We start from the raw sequence: 11,852 nt of genomic DNA, 5'->3' as shown, positions 1-11,852 counted from the left end.
CTAAAGCATCGCGTCGATAGCGGAACATTAGCTATCTCAGCAATTCATATAAAAAAACATACGTAGTCCGCCGGCTCGGAAGTTACAAGTTTCCGGCGTAGGTTAACAGGTCAACCGCTTCTCATTTTTTGCAAAAACTTGAATGAGCGAAGGATCTAGGTCGGTACATTTAGACATGTGTTTTTTGATTTGTTTATACACATCTAATTCCGTACTGTCGGGCTGCAATTTTTTATCAAAACACCGTACTAACGCTTCAGGCAACATTGCAGTGATAGACGTAAGGTAGATCAAATGGATAAAATCTTTCACTTTGATTTTAGCACCCGCAACCCACCCGGAGTACTTAAACTATCCTGATATTCATTTAGCAGGTCGGCAATTAGCGCCGCCCGCTCGACAACATTGGAGCTGAGTCATGGAGGCTTGGTTAAGGATATTTCTCAATGCCAATACTACATCTAAAGCCTCTTCACCCCCATACACGGCTACGTAATCTAATTTTGAACTCGTCCCATGTAAGCGCCTCTTGGAAAGAAACCCCCCTTAGATACGCACTTGCGTCACCTTTTGCAAAGTCAATGAAGCTCTTGGCCTCCTGTAATGTACTGCTGGGTCTGTGATGCTCTTTGCTTTTAAATGAGCGTCTACAGATGAGATCCATGCCTCAACATTTTGAGGCAGGAAACCCATTGACCCGACCTTGAAAAGGGACAATCGCTGACCTCGCGCTAACGAGAGTCACCACATTGGGGTTGCCAGCCGGAGTAGTTGCCATTTCGACTTACACTTTTTTCTTATCACTTCTATTCCTTGCAATCCTATCAAAATATCTATAAGAGTACACTCGACCACTACGTAAACGCATAAGCAATGTACTGTATAAGTGTGTTATAATAATAGGAAAATCCCCCAAAAGATACAAAAATACAGATAATATGACATATTATACGGAGAATTCCTGCAAGAAACGGTTAATGACAACGAGAAGAGAAAAAAAATTAATCTGCGGGCGAGAACTCGTAGTTGAAGATTGATTCTGTAATGAAGGAAGATTAATATGGCGAACAACTCACCCCAGAATACTGGATGATCGACTCTTGATGAACAACACTTCACTGAGGCAAAGACGCCTGGAATGAGATAAAAATGGTACTTAGCTCCAGATTATATTGCGAAGGATTGTTGACATGGGATGACGTCTCAGTTCCTGTCTAAGTCTCGCGTCGGAAGTCGTGATGACGTCACGGTCCTTCTCTCGGTGCACTATGCGTGGGGAAGTCCAAGATTGATGACGTCACAGCCTCCGTCCTTGCACTACTGCGTCTAGCTGTACACTCTGCATCCTTGCTCGTGATCGGGTGATGTTCCCTGTGTTTGTTTTCTTCTTTCCGTTGATGTTCGATGCTGCTCTCGTCCGGTGTAGATTCTCGAAGATAAGTGACAACAGTTGCTCAAACGTCGGTGTTAAATGCTTGTATTCCTCTCGATGAAGGACATAGTTTGCGTCTTCATAAACTGTTGCGTTGATTGAAGATCCCGTTTCCTCTGTTTAGTTGATGTTGAAGGTGGAAGTTAGTTCTTGTAGACCTTCGGTCGGCTGATATGGGTCTTGTTAATTATATTCTTCGTTATACGCTGCCACCACATCTAAGTCTTATCGCTTGGCGATAGACTTTTTGTGTTCTCCTTACGACTGTCATTCGTAAGTATTTTTTTGGTTCCTCTCATCTCCCTTGGATATCTTAGTAGAGAGGTTCTTTCTTGACTAAAGGAGATGATTCAAACAGGCAAGTTGACAAGATAACAACTTTATTCTGTAACTCCATACTAGAGATGCAGCTCGGTCGGAAGACCGATATGTTTGATGGTTGGCGCGGAACTCCCATTCTAAAGCATCGCGTCGATAGCGGAACATTAGCTATCTCAGCAATTCTATAAAAAAACATACGGTAGTTCCGCCGGCTCGGAAGTTACAAGTTTCCGGCGTAGGTTAACAGGTCAACCGCTTCTCATTTTTTGCAAAAACTTGAATGAGCGAAGGATCTAGGTCGGTACATTTAGACATGTGTTTTTTGATTTGTTTATACACATCTAATTCCGTACTGTCGGGCTGCAATTTTTTATCAAAACACCGTACTAACGCTTCAGGCAACATTGCAGTGATAGACGTAAGGTAGATCAAATGGATAAAATCTTTCACTTTGATTTTAGCACCCGCAACCCACCCGGAGTTACTTAAACTATCCTGATATTCATTTAGCCGGTCGGCAATTAGCGCCGCCCGCTCGACAACATTGAGCTGAGTCATGGAGGCTTGGTTAAGGATATTTCTCAATGCCAATACTACATCTAAAGCCTCTTCACCCCCATACACGGCACCGTAATCTAATTTTGAACTCGTCCCATGTAAGCGCACTCTTGGAAAGAAACCCCCCTTATACGCAACTTGCGTCACCTTTTGCAAAGTCAATGAAGCTCTTGGCCTCCTGTAATTGTACTGCTGGGTCTGTGATGCTCTTTGCTTTTAAATGAGCGTCTACAGATAGAATCCATGCCTCAACATTTTGAGGCAGGAACCCATTGACCCGACCTTGAAAAGGGACAATCGCTGACCTCGCGCTAACGAGAGTCACCACATTGGGGTTGCCAGGCCGGAGTAGTTGCCATTTCGACTTACACTTTTTTCTTATCACTTCTATTCCTTGCAATCCTATCAAAATATCTATAAGAGTACACTCGACCACTACGTAAACGCATAAGCAATGTACTGTATAAGTGTGTTATAATAATAGGAAAATCCCCCAAAAGATACAAAAATACAGATAATATGATAAAATATTATACGGAGAATTCCTGCAAGAAACGGTTAATGACAACGAGAAGAGAAAAAAAAATTAATCTGCGGGCGAGAACTCGTAGTTGAAGATTGATTCTGTAATGAAGGAAGATTAATATGGCGAACAACTCACCCCAGAATACTGGATGATCGACTCTTGATGAACAACACTTCACTGAGGAAAAGACCTGAATAGATAAAAATGGTACTTAGCTCCAGATTATATTGCAAAGGATTGTTGACATGGGATGACGTCTCAGTTCCTGTCTAAGTCTCGCGTCGGAAGTCGTGATGACGTCACGGTCTTCTCTCGGTGCACGATGCGTGGGGAAGTCCAAGATTGATGACGTCACAGCCTCCGTCCTTGCACTACTGCGTCTAGCTGTACACTCTGCATCCTTGCTCGTGATCGGGTGATGTTCCCTGTGTTTGTTTTCTTCTTTCCTTTGATGTTCGATGCTGCTCTCGTCCGGTGTAGATTCTCGAAGATAAGTGACAACAGTTGCTCAAACGTCGGTGTTAATGCTTGTATTCTCTCGATGAAGGACATAGTTGCGTCTTCATAAACTGTTGCGTTGATTGAAGATCCGTTTCCTCTGTTTAGTTTGATGTGAAGGTGGAAGTTAGTTCTTGTAGACCTTCGGTCGGCTGATATGGGTCTTGTTAATTATATTCTTCGTTATACGCTGCCACCACATCTAAGTCTTATCGCTTGGCGATAGACTTTTTGTGTTCTCCTTACGACTGTCATTCGTAAGTATTTTTGGTTCCTCTCATCTCCCTTGGATATCTTAGTGAGAGGTTCTTTCTTGACTAAAGGAGATGATTCAAACAGGCAAGTTGAACAAGATAACAACTTTATTCTGTAACTCCATACTAGGAGATGCAGCTCGGTCGGAAGACCGATATGTTTGATGGTTGGCGCGGAACTCCCATTCTAAAGCATCGCGTCGATAGCGGAACATTAGCTATCTCAGCAATTCATATAAAAAAACATACGTAGTCCGCCGGCTCGGAAGTTACAAGTTTCCGGCGTAGGTTACAGGTCAACCGCTTCTCATTTTTTTGCAAAAACTTGAATGAGCGAAGGATCTAGGTCGGTACATTTAGACATGTGTTTTTTGATTTGTTTATACACATCTAATTCCGTACTGTCGGGCTGCAATTTTTTATCAAAACACCGTACTAACGCTTCAGGCAACATTGCAGTGATAGACGTAAGGTAGATCAAATGGATAAAATCTTTCACTTTGATTTTTAGCACCCGCAACCCCCACCCGGAGTTACTTAAACTATCCTGATATTCATTTAGCAGGTCGGCAAATTAGCGCCGCCCGCTCGACAACATTGAGCTGAGTCATGGAGGCTTGGTTAAGGTATATTTCTCAATGCCAATACTACATCTAAAGCCTCTTCACCCCCATACACGGCACGTAATCTAATTTTGAACTCGTCCCATGTAAGCGCCTCTTGGAAAGAAACCCCCTTAGATACGCACTTGCGTCACCTTTTGCAAAGTCAATGAAGCTCTTGGCCTCCTGTAATTGTACTGCTGGGTCTGTGATGCTCTTTGCTTTTAAATGAGCGTCTACAGATGAGATCCATGCCTCAACATTTTTGAGGCAGGAACCCATTGACCCGACCTTGAAAAGGGACAATCGCTGACCTCGCGCTAACGAGAGTCACCACATTGGGGTTGCCAGCCGGAGTAGTTGCCATTTCGACTTACACTTTTTTCTTATCACTTCTATTCCTTGCAATCCTATCAAAATATCTATAAGAGTACACTCGACCACTACGTAAACGCATAAGCAATGTACTGTATAAGTGTGTTATAAATAATAGGAAAATCCCCCAAAAGATACAAAAATACAGATAATATGATAAAATATTATACGGAGAATTCCTGCAAGAAACGGTTAATGACAACGAGAAGAGAAAAAAAAATTAATCTGCGGGCGAGAAACTCGTAGTTGAAGATGATTCTGTAATGAAGGAAGATTAATATGGCGAACAACTCACCCCAGAATACTGGATGATCGACTCTTGATGAACAAGCACTTCACTGAGGAAAAGACCTGAATAGATAAAAATGGTACTTAGCTCCAGATTATATTGCGAAGGATTGTTGACATGGGATGACGTCTCAGTTCCTGTCTAAGTCTCGCGTCGGACGTCGTGATGACGTCACGGTCTTCTCTCAGTGCACGATGCGTGGGGAAGTCCAAGATTGATGACGTCACAGCCTCCGTCCTTGCACTACTGCGTCTAGCTGTACACTCTGCATCCTTGCTCGTGATCGGGTGATGTTCCCTGTGTTTGTTTTCTTCTTTTTGTTGATGTTCGATGCTGCTCTCGTCCGGTGTAGATTCTTCGAAAGATAAGTGACAACAGTTGCTCAAACGTCGGTGGTGAAATGCTTTGTATTCCTCTCGATGAAGGACATAGTTGCGTCTTCATAAACTGTTGCGTTGATTGAAGATCACGTTTCCTCTGTTTAGTTTGATGTTGAAGGTGGAAGTTAGTTCTTGTAGACCTCGGTCGGCTGATATGGGTCTTGTTAATTATATTCTTCGTTATACGCTGCCACCACAGATCTAAGTCTTATCGCTCTTGGCGATAGACGTTTTTGTTGTTCTCCTTACGACTGTCATTCGTAAGTAGGATTTTTTGGTTCTTGGTCTCATCTCCCTTGGATATCTTAGTAGAGAGGTTCTTTCTTGACTAAAGGAGATGATTCAAACAGGCAAGTTGAACAAGATAACAACTTTATTCTGTAACTCCATACTAGGAGATGCAGCTCGGTCGGAAGACCGATATGTTTGATGGTTGGCGCGGAACTCCCATTCTAAAAGCATCGCGTCGATAGCGGAACATTAGCCATCTCAGCAATTCATATAAAAAAAACATACATAGTCCGCCGGCTCGGAAAGTTTACAAGTTTCCGGCGTAGGTTAACAGGTCAAACCGCTTCCCATGGAAGTTGTTGTGAAGAGTTATCATAAACATAAAATGTTGACAAAGCTTTGAGCTAGATCAGGCTACTGCAGACAGCGCATAGCGTAATCTAGGTCTGCTTGGTCACGTAGAACCCTCCTAATGCCATGACCTCAGTCATGGGTTTATATTTACAGATCTTGTAAATCTAATATATGTAATTATTACATATATATATATAGATATATATACATACATATATATATATATATATATATATATATATATATATATATATATATATATATATATATATATATATATATATATATATATATATATTCTATATCTATATCTATATCTATATCTATATCTATATCTATATCTATATATATATATATATATATATATATATATATATATATATATATATATATATATATATATATATATATATATATATATATATATCTATATATCTATATATCTATATATCTATATATCTATATATCTATCTATATATATATATATATATATATATATATATATATATATATATATATATATATATATATATATATATTGTTATGTTTATAGATCTCTTCGTCTACCCAGTAATTAATTAATTATTTTGCTTTGTAAAACGGCAGCCATCTTCCTCCAAATATCAGCTGATTTGGGCGGGAAACCAACGCTTGCCGTCCAGGGTTTAAGAATTTCCTGTGAGAAGGGAGAATATAGTCTTTCGTCAGCTTATGGGACGTATCTCGAAGGGAAGGATGTAGGCAGACTGGTAATTCTTAGGCCTATATCTTAAGCTCTTTTTCCTGTGAACCCTCTGCTGGTTGTATGTTCTGTTTCCAGATTGCCCTGCTCGTGGGGGTAAGCTGACCCAACACCCAGGCAAGACACCTGCGAACTGGCCCAGTCGGCTCAAGTCGTGACCTCGGACGGATGTCCGCAGTCAGCCTTCCCACATTTAGGCGCCTATCCATGGCGTACTGACGCGCCAGAGATCCAGTACCTAAGACAAAGCCGGGAGCCACATTTTCTACAAAGATCCACTGAACATGGCATCCAGGTACGTCTTGTGAAACAGCATATTGCCAGTCCCTTACATCCTATTATCTATTTGATCCCCATTTTCCCAATTCAAACTTCTAAAATGAACTCATCCCTTTGTTTCCTCTCACTGCCTCATGGCCACATGCTTCCCCTTGGTGTGATCGTCCCAGACAAATGAAGTCATTGCATACCTCAGTGAAACATTAAAGTTCCTTTTCCCCAGTGTTAGAGAACTAACTAATTGAAATTGGGCAATAAATCCTTTTTTCTTTTATCTTGTCTAATCTGGGATTCTTTTCCAGATTCCCTGAGTCACGTGCCACGTCTATCTGCCCGCAAGTGTGCATTACCGCAAAATTATGAAACCAGCTTTTATGAATCACATTTTAGCCAGCTATCCATTTGTGAGAGATATATGGGTCCCAACGTGGGGACACGCTGCATTTATTTTTCTCCAGGCCAGTACGAGCCCTCTTGTAAATAAATAGCTGTAAAGTAATTACTGAGCTATCAGACAACCTTTTGATTCACTTAATTCGTAAAAATGTCAACCTCGCCTAAGGATTCGAAAACCTAGCTTGCTTTAAAAAAAAGGCTTGTTTAAATCGCGTTATCCCTTGTTAAAACGAATGTAAATGTTTTTTTAAAGCGCAAAAAACAAAGCACACTTGCAGGGAAAGACACACTGGCTCACGGTAAGGTATACATACCATTCATAATATGATTATTTTATAACAAATGTTAGCTTAGTATTTTTATTACGAAGTGTTTAAAAGAGTGTTAGTTAGAAATATTATATTGTAACGGCCAGAGCGCCGAGTGAATTCTATTTGTAAATCGCATTGTCTTCGCGCCTTACGAGACACTAACACGTGTGCAGTTAGATGCCAGAAAGTACCAGATCAAAACTAGGGAAGTGCTTTTGCCAGGGTTTATTGTTGTGTTAGAAAGCCTAGCTAGTTACGAGTGTTTTACTAATAGTTACGGCAAAAGAAGTGTACAATTCTTTTGTCTGTGATAGGTTAGGGGAATTCATTTTAACGTAGGTTTTCATTCCAACGTGTTGGTAACCGCTTAGCTCTCAGCTTAATTAAGCTGTGCGTACACGCTCTCCCAAGTAAGAAGCTTCGCGCGTGCGCTTTCCCAGCCAACCTTCGTCTCACAAAGCAGCAGCCATGTTTTTTTTATCCCTTTAATTGCATTACCTCAATGATTTAAGCAAAGTAACGTAAGTCTTGAAAAGTTTAACGTAAATAATATTAATCTCGCTACTAGTATCTATCGTTCTGCCAGAGAAATTAACGTAATTCGCCTTGAATAAGAAATTAGAATTTCTTGTTGTTAATCGCGTTCGCGTTTACAGAGAATCAGCTGTTTGAACGACACGCTGTGCACCCGCTGGCTCGCCTCACCACCCGTTTCACCTAGCATCGCTCACTCGCTCGCTGAGCGAAAGTTTCATACCTTCGTACTAAACGTAACCTTTTTCCATTTACAAATGTTTGCTAACATTTCAGCTTAAAATCCTTACCGTCATTTCACTTGTCACAGGGACCTAGTAACTTACGAAAGTTAACGTAATCTTCAAGAGTAAATTACAAGAATTGTTAACGTAAACGCATCTTTGTGAAATTCATATTGAAACGAGTGCGTTATCGTTTTCAATAATCGATTCCAAAGCAATTCTTTCATTACACGTTACCATAGTAAATCATTTAACGCAAGTTGTGTCATATTAACCCAACATTATTAGTTCAATTCAATACAAGGGAGTTTTTCATATATCATTTTCACCCTCTCAGAGAGAGAGAGAGAGAGAGAGAGAGAGAGAGAGAGAGAGAGAGAGAGAACCCATTATTCACGAAGCCAAGAGTACTACGTCCATTACTTATAGCATGCAGAACTAACATTATTTTAGTCTCTTGTGTCTTTCATTTACACTGAGCGTGATACGTACATTGCCTGTGTCCATTGCAGTTTGCAAGCATTTATTTATTTCCTTTACCAAGTACTTCAGCGAGGGACTGAGCATTTCAAATTACCATTACCTGTCGTTACCGAGTGGTCTTTTCATTTTTTTTATCCCAAAAGACTTGCGTATACCGAAGCAGCCCAAAACCGCACAGTGTGCCACCGCAACCCTCATTACTTCCAGACAAGGAAGCCTACCAGTCTAGGACTGGCCACCACCAGTGCACGTCAGGTCCTAACATTTTACAGTGCCACTAATTCTTGACACTGTCCATCGACTGGCTGCTGAAGTACTCCCACCTTTTACTTTCTCTCCTCCACCATTACACTCTGACATGAGCCAGTGCCATTTCACTTCAGTATATTTAAGTATACTGCATGTAGTGTCCGGGACACACCAGCACGATACCAGTGCTCCAAAAGGAAAGCCTCCTCATAAGTGCCATTGCACCTGTACAGGCCCCGTTACAGGTAGCCATTCTACCTGCATGTCCGTCCTTACGGAACGCCCAATTCATTTAGTGTGTCCATGTACAAGGGTCAGTGATCCTTCGGACCACTCCAGGGAACGCCTCCCAAAAGTGCCGCAATACCAGCCCTAAGTGCTGTCAAACCTGCATGTCCGTCCTTACGGAACGCCCCATTCTTTAGTGTGTCCATGTACGAGGATCAGTGATCCTTCGGACCACTCCAAGGGAACGCCTCCCGAAGTGCCGCAATACCAGCCCTCAAGTGCTGTCAAACCTGCGTGTCCGTCCTTACGGAACGCCCAATTCATTAGTGTATCCGCTATCCCCAGATCACTTCCCACAAGGAATGCCTCCTGAAAGTGCCGTGCACCTGTATTGGACCTACAGGTAGCCCATTCCAGCATCTCCCAAGTTGGGAACGCCCTTAAGTGTGACGTACGCCGTACACTCCATTTGTTGATTTTTTCACCTCGTTTAGAAGGTGCCATTTCAGAAGTACCACCAACTTACGGGACACTTCCCCAGTGCCACAGAGCACCCAGTCTTTTAAGACCTTTCATTACTTATTTCAGAACACATTTCCAAGTGAGTGCCACTTTCCACAGTAGGCACTCCCATTCCATTCAGTACCCTTTCCTGGCCATTATTTTCATTTCATCCGAGCCTCTACTGCAGCCTTATGGAAATGTCTTCCCCTGCTTCCCGCGACTTCTTTGCCATAGAGCTAGAGAAGCTCGGAGCCCTCATAACTCTGGGCAGGAGGCCGGTTACACTGACCAGCACTGACCAGTGGATAACGGCGCAGCAGGATGCCGCGCGCCTGCAAAAAACCAAAAGGAAGAAAGGGAAAACCAGAGAAGAGCCAAAGAAGCAGAAAAGAAGGAAAGAGCAGAAGAAAGAAAACATGAGCTAGCTCTCAAGGAGAAGGAACTCGAAATCAGCGGGAGAAGGCCCGTAAGGAGAGTATCTTAGCTCCAGCCACTCTGCCAGCTTCCAGCCCTGCACCCACTGTCTCTCTTAGTCCCGCCGTCTCTGGTCAGCCTGACATCCTTTCTATTTGTGAGCCTGGTCCTGATCCAGTGCCCGAGATAGAAATTCCTGCCAGCATCCTGCCCGCCTTTCCCCGCGGACTTGTTTCCGAGGGTGATTCAACAGAGGACTCTTCACCTGTGCCAGAGCACACTGCCAGCCTTGGTGACTCCACAGATTCGCAACCTGTGGGGCCATCTCGGCCTTACCGTCCAGTGCCACGGAAGAGGTTCTGGAACAAGTTCTGCCGTGACTGTGGCCGCAAGGGTCACATGTCTGCCAACTATGGAGGGTGCGCAAATTTTAATATTCCTGCCATTGCAATGGCAGTTACAAATCCTTCCTTCATCACTAGGCACCCCCGCTAAGGGCCCTATAACAGTCGCACCCCTCCAAAGCCATTATCCGCCAAGCCACGTCAGAGCCTACGACGACTCTGGCGCTCCAATCTCCCTGATACGGGAAGATCGAATCCCCCGAGGGGCTAATATAGACAGACGTCAACTGATAACCATTGAAGGTATCAACCATATCAAGCTGATCCTTCCCGACCGTCCAATTGAGGGTCACCAGACCTAGTTTCTCCAAAGTTTGTACCCTTGCAGTTGCAAGCTACATTCCCAGGAGGTTACGACCTCCTCCTAGGGCAAGGCATGAAGTCTCCCTCACAATTCAAAAGCCTAGGAGTCTAACCCACGTCAAATCACTCCAAAGCAAGGAGTCATCAAAATTCTACTTCCTCCAGGAAGTACGTCCACCAACAGTCTCCCCCATTACCAAGGAGGAGTTGATCATTCACAGTTCCGTGCAAAACCTGCAATGTACTAGGGCATTCCACGAATTGGCCTAGGTGCCCTCCCTAGCAGACTACCAGCAGCGGACACTGTCCATGTTCCACAAGGCTTAGCTTTCAACAAGAGACAGGAGGCCTCTGTCTCCCATTTCAAGGGCATGCTGAGAGGTATTGCACCTCCGGTACCCGCCACAGGTCCAGTCGACCTCAAAACGCTCTGCCAGTGCCACTTGGCAGCACTGAGCAGTGCCCAGCTCCGTCCAGCCTGGATGTAGAGCCACCACAGAACTTGACTTCTGCGCCTGGCCCCGAGCTACGCGCCGGCCCCAACTAATCAAGGATCCTCCTACAGGAGATCCTCCAACAGGCATGGAGCTTACCGCAGCCCATGGCCAATCTCCAGCCCATAATTCTTCTTCAGCCTCACCTCTGTCGCCGAGGATGAACCTCCAGCAGACCTTACCTTCATACCTCCTCTGGAAAACCAGGAACTGCCAGACCAGGAGTCAGCCTGGAGTTTTCCCCTTACGACGGTTGTCACAGCAGCCGAAGTGAGGGCCTCCGGCCCCTGCAGTAGTTACACCTCTATGATGGTTGCTGCAGATACCGAAGTAGGGTGTTCTCCTGAAATCCCTCAGGCTACCACTGCCTCTGCTCCTGACGGCATTTCTGGCCTTACCCCAGAGTCGGTGCCTCCGTCTACTCCTAGGACTGGTATAGCCAGGTTCTGGAGAATAAGAAGAAGAAG

The sequence above is a fragment of the Macrobrachium nipponense genome, chromosome 32, assembly GCF_015104395.2.
Source record: "Macrobrachium nipponense isolate FS-2020 chromosome 32, ASM1510439v2, whole genome shotgun sequence".
NCBI lineage: Eukaryota > Metazoa > Arthropoda > Malacostraca > Decapoda > Palaemonidae > Macrobrachium > Macrobrachium nipponense.
Note: the sequence above shows the minus strand (reverse complement) of the source record.